General features: G+C 39.9%; 1 long non-coding RNA gene across 1 annotated transcript in view; it reads left to right on the top strand.

The window, feature by feature from the left end:
• Positions 1 to 13,391, top strand: part of LOC123860919 (uncharacterized) — a 111,007-nt gene that overhangs the window by 79,006 nt on the left and 18,610 nt on the right. The window lies entirely within an intron of this gene.

Below are 13,391 nucleotides of genomic sequence, written 5' to 3'. Positions count from 1 at the left end.
TGATGGTGGTGATGGTGATGATTGTGATGATGATGGTGTCAGCTAATGTATAGCACTTACAATAGTGATGACAATAGCAGCTCATACTTCCAAAGCACTTATTATGCCAAACAGGGTCTGTGAGTACTTTAAATATATTCACCATTTAATCCTCACTACACCCTATCTCACCTAGCTCCTATACCTGTTTTAAGAATTAAATAGGTTAATATATGTAAAGCCCATAAAATAGCACTTTATAAATGTTTGTAAATAAACTTTTACTGACACAGAGAGGTTCAGCACCTTGTCTGAGGCCACAAAGCTGGTCAATGGCAGGAGTGGGGTTAGAACCCGGCCATGTGGCTGGAGCCCCTGTTGCCTCTAAGAGATTTCTGGCCAAGTGGGACAGTGGTAAGGTGCAGCTGCCCCTTCCCTGACTTCATGTCACCCACAAAATAAAAACAAAGGGGGTGCTTCCTTTCTCCACAAGAATGGCCCATAAAGCGGACGTTTTCTGATCATGGGCACTCAGTGGCATAACTACTGTGCCATTTCACCTTGTCTGACACACTCCATCTCCATGGTCCTTTTGGGGTGAAGTGGGTGAGAAGGGCACTTTTTTGAGAGGTTTGGTGTAACATTATTTAGCAAAATGGAAACAAAAGGTAGATCCAGCCTGTAGAAATGTCACCACTAGTGGGAAATGATTTAAAAGCTCCTTAAAATAACTAGCAGTTCCAAGACCACTGAGTTAAGACTGGGCTAAGATCCTCTATTTCTTGTCCTTTTTTTTTTTTTTAAAGATTTTATTTATTTATTTGAGAGAGAGAGAATGAGAGACAGATAGCAAGAGAGGGAAGAGGGTCAGAGGGAGAAGCAGACCCCCTGCTGAGCAGGGACCCCGATGTAGGACTCGATCCCGGGACTCCAGGATCATGACCTGAGCCGAAGGCAGTCACTTAACCAACTGAGCCACCCAGGCGCCCTATTTCTTGTCCTTTTCCCAGCTCCTCTTCCCCTTACCTTGCTTCTGCCCCTCAATTATTTACTACTACCAGACAGGGTGTGATGACACCCTGCCCCCATTGTAACGATAATGCTAATAGCAATAATGCTAGGAGCTCATAATTATGGAGCTCTTATTATGTGCCAGGCACATTCATGCATTATCTCATTTAATCCTCATAACAGCCTTCTGAGTAAGGAACATTTTTTAAACCTAGTTTATATGTGAATAAATTGAGATTCTGAGAAGGTAAATCACTTGGCAGTAAGTGGAATTGGAGCCCATCTCTATCTTGCTTAAATCTGATGCCACACCTTCTCTTTTCATCACCCAGTGCATCAGAATCACCTCCACTGGGCATTCTGTTTTCCAGCATCACCTGATTCTTGGAAGATAAATAGGTAGGTGTGCATAGGCTTCTCTGAATTAAATACTCTAGCAAGTTTTTTGTTTCCTATAACTTTAAAAAATTCTGCACATTTTAATTCTACCATGGGCAAAAAGCTGTGCTAGGTACTCTGGGGATACAAAGAATTATTTAAAGAGGAAGATATCCTAATCTTTGTGAGATATATACACACACACACACACACACAAGAATATAATATAAATGTGGCAACTATGGAGGTATGATGCACCCCTACAAGAGTGCAGTTACAATATAGTATGAGTATATAATACATCAGACATTTAAGCAAACTTTGTACTCAGGCAAAAACTCATATCCTGCAATTATCTTCATTGTTTAAAAAAAGAAGGATTGAGGGGTGTCTGGGTGGCAGAGTTGGTTAAGTTTCTGACTCTTGGTTTCATCTCTGGTCGTGATCACAGGGTTCTGAGATCAAGCCCCATGTTGGGCAACACACTCAGCGTGGAGTCTTTTTAAGAATCTCTCTCCCTCTCCCTCTGCCCCTCCCCCCACACACTCTCTCTCAAATAGATACATCAATCTTTAAAACAAAATAAGGATTGAGAAAGCCTTTTAGAAAACTCAAATTCAAAAGTAACCAAATACAATAGAAATGTAGAGGGAGGAAATTAATAAAGATGAAACCCAAAACTAAGGAAATAGAAAACAAACACAAAATGGGATAAATAAAATCAAAATTAGTTTCTTTGAAAGTTTATTGAACTAGATACACCCTGACAAGCCTCATAAAGAGAGAGAAAGCAAGATAAATACAGCACTATCAAGGTATATAATGACAAATATGGAGATGAGAGAAGTGACTGGCAGATGTTATATATATAACTCTCTAGAAATAAATTTGAAAACCTAGAGGCAGTGGAAAATTCCTTAGTAAAATAAAAACTCTTAAAATAACTATTTTAAGAAACATGAATAGACCAATTATTAGAGAATAGATTGGAAAGTAAAAAATCTACCACTGAAAAGGGCACCAGACCTAGATGGTTTTACAAGTGAATTCTCTCTCTCAAATAAAGAAATAAAATCTTAAAAAAAGAGTACATAATTTGAAGACCAATTTCTATAAAGACTTATAAACAGAATATTGGCAAACCAAATCCATTAGTGTATCCAAAGCATATGACACCATTACCAGATAGTGTCTATTACCATAATATCAGAATCTATCTTAACTATTCCAATTTTACATAAATTGTGGGAAAGCTTCCAATTACTTATAATGGATATGATGGTGGCCAGTGAATTCTTAATGTGTAATTCTTAAACTCTGATACTTGAGTAGCTTGGAGATTGTAGAAGTGAGGTAGGGAGGGAAGGTGGACACTTGGGGAAAAGAGAGAGAGTCATTTAGCTTTAGGCAAATGCATCAGTTGTATGTGCTTACTTATTTAATTTTTAGGATATGCAAGTTGAAGAGAGGAATGATAAATAATGAACCTGTGAGGGATATCTACCATGTTCTAAACCCTGGGATAGGTGGTCTACATACACTGTCATTTAATAGTTGAATCAGGTCTGGGTTAATATGTAAACAAAGAGCACACATGCACACTCACATCAATGGAATGCTTTCTAGAAACATCCATTAATTACAGAACAAAAAAAACATATCATTTTTAAAAAAATTAAGAGAGGGGCTTTTTCATAGCATGTTATTATTGAAATTGGCCCCAAATAAACACTTCAAATACTTTACTGACAGATGCCATTCATGAAGCAAGAGAGATAGCAATTTTAACCGGCATGTGAGTTCACAGATCCTGGCGTGGCTTTATCACCTCATTAAAATGATTTTGCTGGTTGGAACCACAGAGACACTGATATTCCTGCTGCAAAGACATCTCAGCTCACCCTGATTTTTCTCAGGCTGTTTTAACAGGGTTTCTGTTGGTTGTACCATCTCGGAATGGAACATTTTATAATCTCACAATGCTGGGGCTGAAGCTTTCTTTTCTATCTAGCAGAGCTGTATCTATAGACCCTTGGGATCCTTGGGTCCCAAGAGAAAGGAGGAAATCTCTAGAAATATTTTTGTCATGAAACAGTCTCCCAATTGTCCCTTCGAGGATGCTTTCTGCTTCATTTGTCTCAAGCATTGCCTGGGGGATGATTTTGAGGTTTCTTTCTTCTGTTTGCCTTGAGAAAGGAGATTCTCTGCTACAGTTACCTGCCCTTGAAGACCTGGTGCCTTCTTATGGGGAAGGAAGTACTCTTTCTTACAGGGCGAAGAGCAACAGAGCAGGGCTCTGGCTAAAAGCTATTGGTCAAGCAAATTTAAGCAAAGCAAACTATGGACACCTCAGGCACAAGGCTTTGTAACTTAACCATTTGGAGAGATAACTATTAAGACAGTGACTGTAAGTCTATCCTACAAACAAGGATTATAAAATTTAAATGGGGCTTTGCCTCACAATTATGAGAGTAGCCAATGGTGATAGCGAGAGAGCTACCCTGTCTTTCTGCTTCATCACTTAAAGTGACAGTATCCAGCTTTCTTCTCTGCATCTATCATAAAGACACATTGATTTCCTTTCTAGAAAAACACATATTTCTTTTCTTCTGCTAAAAAGATAAATCTGACAGATTTTAATCAAATGTAGTAGTTCACAATTACAGAAATTCGTTCAGTGCCACATATGAAAACAAAAATACACCAGCAGCTAAAAAGGAGGTTTTTTTGACCAAGTTTATTTGAGGAGAACACTTCTATTAAAACACACACGTACCACACACACACACACACACACGGTAGTGAAGCCTGTGAGTTGGTTAATATTTTTCAAGATAGTAGTATATTATCTGTAGTGACATCAGTGAATGTTGGTCTCCATTAACATTTCCTCTAAAACTATGCTGTCCAGATTCTCTGTTTAACCCTAAGACATTGGAATATTGGGCCTTGGTCTTGAAAATGAAGTCTTTCCCAAGGTGAAAGTTGGCTTTCAGATATTTGAGATATGATATAGAAAGATGAAGAATCTTCATGTCTCTTATCTAACAGGCATTTGGCTATGGCTGGGCTAACTGTGCCATGATGTATTTGCATTATTTTATAATGTATTTCCTATGCATTCTGAGTAGCTCTTAGATACGCTGTGTATCTAAGGAGAGCCCAGATGTCATATATATATTTATATATATATATATATATTTTTTGTATTAGATAGACATTTAAGCTGATTTTTTTTTTAATTTTTTTCATATAAGAAAGTCTGTGGGAGAGACACTTAAAATCAACAAAACTTGATTTTTTTACATCTATTCATTGAGTAATTTGGTTCTTCTCAGTATAGGTTGTACATGAACTGATTTTTAATGGCGCTTTTCTAAATATTTGAGTCTTTGGCATATTTTGTCTTTTCTTCTCAGTATAGGTACGACTGATTGCATTTTCATTAGAATGGAGAGATTGGATGTCTCTTGTTCACACCTAGTGGCAATTTCCTGCCCAGATATCTTGGCATAATATATCTTATTTCAGCTAATTTTCAGAGGTGAAGAAAAAGAACCTACATCATGAATGAAAGTGTAAAGATACAGTTTTAATTGACCATCAATCCAATCCTGCCTTATAGGGCCCATCATTTCAATAAAGTTTTTCTTATTCTATTCTCATAATTTTGAATATCATATTAAGATATATGATTCAAGAATAATTGTATTTGGAAAGAAAAGTATTGAAAGGAAAGTTATTTTAATAATCCTACATCGTGATTCATAGTGTGAATATATATATGCATTTCACTGGGCAAAAATAGAGAACTATATCTCTTTTGAATGTGAGCTTTAAAAACTTCAAAAAAAATAAAAACTTCACTTAAGTGTGCTTCTGTTATCATATCTAAGTTTGTGAAAATTACAAAACATTATTATTTATATGATAATGTGCCCTATACATGAATCGCCCACAATGCATTATTGGGTTAACTTTTTCAACCACTTTGGTTTAAGAATGTCTCACAACTCTGATATTTGTCCACGATGTGCCATTTAGAGATTTTTTAATTTTTTTCTGAAAAGCATAGGGTGATCTGGGAAAAAGAGAAGAGTGGCTAAGTCAGAAGTTACCTTGCAAGAATAATATCAGAAGAGCTTGGCATTTAAATTGTAAGAGGAATAAATTAACTTCTTAAAGCAAAAAGTAAGAAAAGGAAGCCAGTGAAAGTGGGCAAGCTCGTTCATTTGAAAATCATGGTGTCCTCGTTAAGCCTCAGCCAAGAAATTGGTGTTTGTCCCAATTTTCATCTGGTACTGGTGTCCTTCGAAAGTTTAATCCAAAATGAAAGGCCATCCCGACGCAGCAAATAGGTGATTCCTGAAAAAATATTTGTGATGCCCCAAACCATAGCCACTAGAAGATACGAAGGCGAGCACAAACTATTACCTGGATCATGATTTATACATGCTGAATAGACAATAAACTCACCACCCTCCTTTGCCCCTACAGAAAATGCTACGGGCTAGCTATAACTATAACACAGTAGTTCAAAGCAATATTTCTCAAAGTTTTTTTCTTATTTACAAAAGAAGCAATTCATTTTGTAGGACATTTCACACTGGCAAATGGCCAACAACAATTTTGACCAAAGCCTGGGTGCAAAAGGTATCGCAAAACACAAAGCGGAAGAATATTTAGGAAAGATGAAAACAAAAGGGAAGATTATTCATCCTTCCATATGGCTTTTTAAAGCCATTCACAATTATGTATTGTTTATGGTAGTTTCTATAAAATTTTTTCCATTGAGAAGGCAGAAGACTGAATAAGTTTTGTGAATGCACCACAAAAGAAAGAGAAGAAATTCAGAATGACAATGGAATTTAGCTGATTGTTTGAGGATCTGTGCGTGTTAATGACAGTTAACCAGGAGAATGGGGAATGTGATCACATTTGTTTTTCCAGAAAAGGATTTTAAGAACTTAATGAAAAATTAAAGTCTCTAGTGAGAGCGTGAACATAAGCAGTCCTACCACAATTATGCATCTGACTGAAAAGGTACAGTATATCAGAAATCTTAGAGCCAAAGTTGGTTTTTCTAGCTCATATGCATGGAAATAAACTCACTTCAAGAGAGAGGAGAAAGAGTAGGGCTTTCTCAACATGTATTTAGATAACTTCTTACAGTGCACAATTTAGACCATATGCCATGCCACCAAATCACGTCCTTGGCCTCTTATAATTAAACTGTATTATTTAGAGACATTTGGGGCTAAATGGGATTCTTGGAGGTTTCATAGTTCATTCCCTAGCTGTCCAAACAAGTCTTTTTTACACAATCCCAGCTAAAACTCAAGGCATTTCATTTGTCCAATTATTCACAGATCTTCATAAACAGCCCCACTACCCCAACTGGACAACTTTCAATCTTGTGTCTTTTTTTTTTTTAAGTAATCTCTACCCGCAACATGGGGCTCAAACTCACAACACCAAGAGTATCCAGGTGCCGCCCCAATCTGGTGCCTTAAAGATGAATGTTTTATAACTTCTTTATTTGGGCTGGCTTGCCATTTGCTTTGGAAGTCATTCTTGGAGTCCTTTCCGCTTTCTCTGTAGTTCCTTACATTTGGGAGGTCAAATCATGGCAAGATCATACAAACCTTGGACGTGAAAGGACCCTGGGTTGAGTCTCGGCGTGGCCAGATAATACCACTTTTAAGCCATAAGTTTCCCTATGGAAGATGACAGTGATGATGCCTACCTCAAGGAAATTATGTGGGCTAACACAGCTAATGTGCTGAAAGCACAACAGAGAACTCACCAGATGACAGCTCGCGGAAAGAAGTAGAACGTGGGAGCGCATGACTTGTGGCGTTGAGACTTTCCTCTCTATAGTCCGTGTCCTGTCATTCCTGCTCATTTTATCAACAAAGCCAGATATATGAGCATGAGACAGGTTCTTGTGTGTCTTCCTTGTTTTTTCCCTGACATACTCCCTGCTCATTGGGTCGCAGACCACTCTAAATTCGGGGACCTCAGAACCTTAAGAGATTAAATCTTGTCTCAGAAAGTCTGACTACAGCAAAGGAAATCACTCTCAGGGTTCTGTTTAGTGAAAGTACTACCCTGATTCAATCAACAGCATCCTAGGGGCTGTAAGCAGTGAATCCTGCCTCCAAAGTGCCCAGCCTTCCCTAGGATTTGTCACTTGGCCGTCTCGCTATGCAGCTAGTAATTCAGAGGTAATCATGTTACCAAGATGCCATTTAATCTGTATTTGGCGTATCTCAAGTTTTCATCTTCATTAATAGAGCCATCACAGTTTCATTGGGCCTGACTGGTATTGGACACACTAGTGATTCACCCAGAAGGGGGTTGCAGTTTGCATGGAGAGACTCTGTTTGCCAGAGGGCAGCTGTTAATCTGCCTGCATCAGGGGTGTGAGGGGGGGCTAAGCTTGCTGGCCCATGGCCAATGGGGCTGTCCCTCACCTCTGATGACACATCGCTGCTGGCCCAGGCTAGGGAACATGGGCCGTTGGGGCAAGGTGAGCTCTGCACTGCCTGCTGGCCTGAAGCTACCTGGGCCAATGGATGTCAGATGCAGGGAAGGTCCCGTTGCCTCTAGCATAGGGCACTGAATCAAAAAGATTCCGGTGGAAAGCAGTATGGTATAGTGGACGGCTGCAAACCTGGGAGTCAGAAAAACTTGGCTTAAAATCCTGACTCTGGCACTTAACTAGCTACGCGAAGTTAGGCATATCACTTAACGTCTTTGAGCCTCACATTCTCCCATTTGCATGATATGAACCCGAGAATGTCACCATGGTAGGTTCTCCATAAAGTAGTGAGAACAGGGGAGCCGAATGCAGACCAGTCCTTCAGTCCCATGACCCGGCTGTCCCACTCGTGCATGTAGAGCCCGGGGAAGCTCTGATCAGGTCCCCATGGGGGCTGGATGAAGGTGTTCATCACGGTGTTGTTTGTGGTGGTGAGGGAGGTGGAGCCTTAGGAATTCATCACTGAGGGGGATACGTAATGGGATGTCAAGGAGGCTTACCATGCAATGCCATGTAACGGTGTGAGGTAGTGTAGATGAATCTTACAAACTATGCTAGTGAAAAAGGAAGGAAGGAAGGAAGAGAGAGAGAGGGAGGAAGGATGGAAGGGAGTGAAGGAGGGAGGGAAGGAACGAGGGAGGGAGCGAGGAAGGGAGGGAAGGAGGAAGGAAGGAAGGCAGGAGACAAAGTCTGTGGACATATAAACTAAAAACATACACACACAGAACAAAGATATACTATGTGTTTTAAGAAGACACATACAAATTCAAGGATATCTTCAAACCTAATACTTGCTTATGGGCTGGGGGAGGAAAATGGTGGCGGGAAAGGAGATAAAAGGTAGTAAACAAGTAAGTGAAGGGCCCGGTACAAACTTACAATGAGTCGAGGAGTAGGACTTACTCAGTGTTCTGCCCCTGGATCTAAAAGAAGAAGAAAGGGTGAAGAAAATGTTGTGGGAAGGGAGAGGATTTAATAAGAGAGGCGCTTTGAGGGTTGCAGGGTCACAGCGTGAGGACGGTGCCTGTATGCGCTGGAATGGCTTTCCATGAGGGTCTTTTTCTCTCTGTGTTGAAGGTGGGCAGAATCTTAGGAAACACGTGCTGCCAGGATGAAGCAGAATGGTCTGAGATATTCATTTGCCTTTATCTGAATTCTCAATCTCCATAGACCCTAACTGCCTGAAGGCACTTCCCTAATTTTTTCCAATTCTCATTACAGACCCAATTTTTATGGCTTGGTCACTGTGGAGTTTTAAGAAGGTGTGGTGCTCATTCTTGTTAAACCAGTTGAGAATTTCCTGGATCCCCAACTCTCTGCCCCTGCGTAGACGTGCACTGCTCTTCTCATCAATGAGACCTTTGTGTGCCATGGGGCCGGAGGATATTACTGCGTGAGAAAGAACCACAGGAAACTCCCATCATTTTTTCTAGAGTCTGAGGGGGAAAAATGTAAATGTGTAACGGGGCACACTCTGTAGTCTCCTTTTGTTAATTTATGAATTGGAAGATGAATGTGGATTTATTGGAATAGTATAATTAAGTGTCACCGTGGTACGGAGCATAATTATGACCAATATAATAAAACAGAGAAAGAAACAATTTCCCTCCTGAATGGCATCATCCCTATAAGCCTTGCTTCCTCAAAGCTTTGCATTCATTTCCCTTAGATATAATAAATAAGGCAGGCACAAATAAAGAACGTGAGCTGCAAAGGAAGATGGAGTGATCTGCAATTCACGTCCTGTCTTGGAAGTGAAATTTTTGAGATAATATTGAAGATGAAAACCAACAAGACACCTCTGGGCTAAGAGAGGCTGTTCTTGTGTTACACTTCTGTTTATCACCAGTATCCCCTTGTCCTATTTTTTTCTCCTCTTTTCTTCTCTTCTTCCTCCTCCTCCTTCTCTGCTGGCCAATCCCTCTGAAGGTGATGATTTGTTCAAGAATAGGTATGTGATGCAGGCTAAACCAATTCAAGGCTTCCCTGGGACTTTGGTTGGTGATAGAAACCCAGAAGTGCTCTCATATCTAGAAGATCCATCTAGAATCCAATGGCAGAGCAGCCCCAACAGTGAGATGGACAGGTGCCTTACCTGAGTACCTGCACTCAACCATGCTCGAACCCGGGGCTCTCTAGACCCTTCTGTTCTGTCAACTAATCAGTTCCTCTTTCGGCTTGATCCCATTAGACTTGGCTTTCTGTCATTCGCAAACCGAAGATTTCTGAGTAATGTGCCACGCAAGTAAGGTAAATACTGCCACAGTGGGGAACATGTGCTCATTTATCAAACATTTAGTGCCTGCTTCCTTGATGCCAGAAAGACCCTTTGCACAGCAAAATTCCATGCCTTATTTGAATCACTGTCAAACAAAGAGAACACATCTGTGTGTTAGTTCAAGGATATCTGACATATCTTTGGGTGTCTGAAGAAATGTGTGAGTGTGTGTGTGTGTGTGTGTATGCTTTTTCTTCCATAACTACGCAGTAGTAATATGACCATGTGTTGGGGTGCCTGCATCATAAAATATAATGACATAATTCATGAATCTTTGCCAACACTTCATTTTCACGAGGGCAGGAAGAACTACTTTCGTGTTCATGGGCTGATGAGCTGTGTGACCTTAGGCAGTTTATTTAGCTTCTCTGAGCTTTCTGTGTTCATCTGTAAAGGGAAGATAATCTGTATCAACTGATTGTTGTGAGTATCAAACAAACAAATTCATGTGAAGTGCTTAGCATAGTGGCTGCCACACAATAAAATCATTCAATATTCAATAATTCAATAGCCATCATTAATATAATTGTCACCATGGTTTCCATCAGCATCATCATGATGAAGTGCGCTTCACCAGTAGTTTGAATAATTTGCACGCATGTAGGGCTTTATGTACCATTTGCAAACTACTTTCTCACCCAGTTTGATACAGTGAGCCTACCCTGGTGCGCAATACCCATTTCACGTTTTGGCTTCTTGCAAGTTCTTTCAAAGGTTTCCATGATATCTGAGTCTAGTATCCAATATAAGGGACTGAGAAATGCCTCCATTTCAGCAGAAGAGTTAAAAAAAAGTTTAAAAAAAGGAAAACAATTTTAGGACAAATGTGGTCTGGTCCTGAATTCAGTCTTTAATTAAGGCTGGAAGTTTAACTGCTTCATAAAACTTTGGTTACAGCTGTTACACCTGTGAACAGAGCTAATCAGGGAAGATGAAATGTTATTTTGACAGGAGTGCCTTCCTTTTTTTTCCCTAATAGATCACAGATATGAAAAAGAAAAATCTGAAGAAAACTCTTTTTTTTGTCACTGGTCATTTAAAATATTCTTTTTTTTTAAAAAATTTTCTTCAAGTTGGACCTCCTGAAAGACTATGTGTGTTTCATGTTACCAACATAAGCAGATTGTTGAATGTGATGCATTTAAATGTTTTCTTTGTTTGTGGAATTTTTTTTCACAAAGGCATGCTTTCAAAATGCTAAAATTATGGATCCATTGTAAGATTTTTTTTTTTTTTGCACAGGAAAATACATTTGAATTAACAACTGGGTAAAAATCCTCAATTACATTATTTAAGGGAAGGTTATACTTTTGATCTCACACAAATTTCTAGAATAACGAAAGGCCTTCATTCACCAATTGAGCAAAACTTGCTAATAATTCTCTTTTTGCTTTGGATCAGGGTGTTGTTTTATCTAAGTCCAGGAAGACATAGCTTCTTTATTAACTGCTAAGGGGGACAGCGATGCTGTGGAAAGTGGGAGTCATACCATTTTACAGGTATACATTTTAATGATCTCTTGCATAAAAAAACAAAACCAAACCAGCAGGTATATAAAACAAAACTTTCCTGGGTATTTAGATAATTTCTTCTTGGTCAGAGCTCCTGCCAGAAGCGGGAAGAAGTGCTCAATTCAGAATTTTTCCCCTCTGGTTAGGCTATTCCCGTAGCCCTGTTAATAAGTGACTTCTGATGTTGCGATATTAAAAAAAAAAAAAAAAAAGTCAAGAAGTGTTTTTCATTCTGTATCATTGATTTACTGATTTATTCCACACCTAAATTCTTAGAGTAGTTTATCAAGGGTACTTCTGCATCCTTCCTTGTACCTGACAAGGTGAATGCCAAATTCTGGACTTATATATTAACACTCATAATTATGGACAGCGATCATTATATGAAGATGAGCCATAATATTTAGGTTTTATGAATGCTTGATGTATTTTGAAAGATATGGAGTCGGATTCGCCTAATGTTTAAGCGATTGCTTAATAGTATATCAAGCATCCTTAGAAGCTCTATTAAGGTATGCTGCAGAGGGATGCCTGGGTGGCTCAGTTGGTGAAGCGTCTGGTTTTGCTCAGGTCATGATCTTGGGGTCCTGGGATCCAGCCCTGCATCAGACTTCCTGCTCAGCGACGAATCTGCTTCTCTTTCTCGTTCTCACTCTTTTTCAAATAAATAAAATCTTTTTTTAAAAAAAGATATGCTGGGCGCCTGGGTGGCTCAGTTGGTTAAGCGACTGCCTTCAATTCAGCTCAGGTCATGATCCTGGAGTCCCGGGATCGAGTCCCACATCGGGCTCTCTGCTCAGCAGGGAGTCTGCTTCTCCCTCTGACCCTCCTCCCTCTCATGCTCTCTGTCTCTCATTCTCTGTCTCGCAAATAAATAAAATCTAAAAATAAATAAATAAATAAATAAATAAATAAATAAATAAATAAATAAAAATAAAAAAAGATATGCTGCAGAATTTTTTGGTAATATCCAGAAGAGGTATGTTAGCATTGGTGGACAATCTGTCCTAGAGAAAGAAGCCACGGGGACAGGTTACCCCATTTAGCTTCACATGATCAATGAACAGTCTAGGTAACATACTGCCAAGTATTCCTTAAGTGATTCTCAAATTTTAAATTTAAACTCAGCAAATACTACTCATATGTTTCAGGTGGGTGATATATGCTCAGCTTGATATTCCATACATAAAGGGAACCTGGATGTTTTTAGGTCTCATAGCTGTGGGCACACATAAGGCCAAATTAGCCTTAATAGCTCTTAAGAGCCTCTCCTGGACTGCCCACAGGATGTCCTGCGCATGCCCAGTCCCCTCCACCGCTCTATCTGGGTGCCACTGGGCTCAGCAGTTCCCCATTGCAGCTCAGCATGGAGAGTCAGAGCTACTGGGAGGTCTGTGGTGGAGTGTGTATGTGGGGGGGTGGGAGGGGGAGGTCCTTCTGTCCGCGTGTCACACTTCATCACTTCAGCCTGGAGGCGACACAGTTTGGACCTGAGTCTCACAGTGGCTTTCATCAAAATAGACCCGTCAGCCGCATCCTGCACTGTCTCTCAAGTGTCAGACTGAGTTGGGGGGCCTGGGCAACACACGGCGTCCTCCGCCATGTACCTGGCTTTTCATGTCGCCATGGCTGTCTGTTCTCCAAAATTTGTCTCTTTCAGTCCAAGCCCCCAACCACATTGGACCTGAAC

The sequence above is a fragment of the Mirounga angustirostris genome, unplaced genomic scaffold, assembly GCF_029215605.1.
Source record: "Mirounga angustirostris isolate CCGP_5_RB_7025 unplaced genomic scaffold, mMirAng1.0.hap1 SCAF_9, whole genome shotgun sequence".
In the NCBI taxonomy this organism is placed as follows: domain Eukaryota; kingdom Metazoa; phylum Chordata; class Mammalia; order Carnivora; family Phocidae; genus Mirounga; species Mirounga angustirostris.
The sequence above is the reverse complement of the archived record's forward strand: the minus strand, read 5'-3'. Positions and strand labels throughout refer to the sequence as shown.